Source organism: Metarhizium album, assembly GCF_000804445.1.
Source record: "Metarhizium album ARSEF 1941 chromosome Unknown scaffold_7, whole genome shotgun sequence".
NCBI lineage: Eukaryota > Fungi > Ascomycota > Sordariomycetes > Hypocreales > Clavicipitaceae > Metarhizium > Metarhizium album.
Window position 1 is genome coordinate 206,905 of NW_024467581.1, and position 1,071 is coordinate 207,975.

Here is a 1,071-nt window from a genome sequence, read left to right on the forward strand (position 1 = left end):
TTATTATAAGCTAATTTTATAAGTATATTTTATTATATTTATTAATAAGTATTAATATAATAAAATTATAAGTAAGTAGCTATAAGTTCTCTATATTATTATAGCTTTTTTATTTAATTAAGTATTTATACTTTTTGCTATTATATTTATATATAATAATTTGCTCTATATTATATATATTATTCTCTTTTAGCATAATATCTAGCAGCTATATAGTTACTATAGTATTATATATATCTCTCTTAAAAGATTTAAGCTATAAAATATAGAAAATATTATAAATTTATATATTTAGTAGAAGCTATAGCTTATATATTAATTTCTAATTTCTAATTTTTAATAGTACTTTATAAAGTTTTAAATACTTAAAGGCAAGTTTATAGCTTAGCTATTTAAAGTTAATATTTCTTATTAATAATAATATAAAATTACTAGCTTTAAACTATCTAATTTTCTATTTATAATTATACTATTTAGCTTATATAGTTTATATACTATATAGTAGCTACTTAGTAGCTATATACTTAGTTTATAGTTTTAGTACTTTATTTTTAGCTTATTTATTAATAATTAGTAATAGTACTACTATATAGTATAGCTTATAAAAAGTAAATTCTTATAGTATTTCTATATGTAAGTAGTTATAACTACTATAGTAGTTTATATTATATATATACTAAGCTAGTAGAAGTTATTCTAGCTAATTTACTTATTTATAGCTTTTAAAAGCTTATAAATAATATTTTAATAATTAGTTTTAGTATTTTATTTAGCTATTTATTTATAAGTAGAAAGTAGTACTTAGTTACTACTTAGTTGCTAGAAAGTAGTAAAAAGTTCTTTAAAACCTACTTATAAAAGTTAATTCTTAATTAGTTATAATTTCTTTAAGTAAACTATAATTTTAAAATATTTTTTATAAAAAAATTATAGCTAGGCTATTACTAATAATAGTCTTTATAATAAGCTTATAAATTATATACTTAGAAAATTAGTTAATAATTATAAAAATTAAATTAAATATTTTATTTTTATATATATAAATAGAAAGTAGCTTTATAATAAAATTTA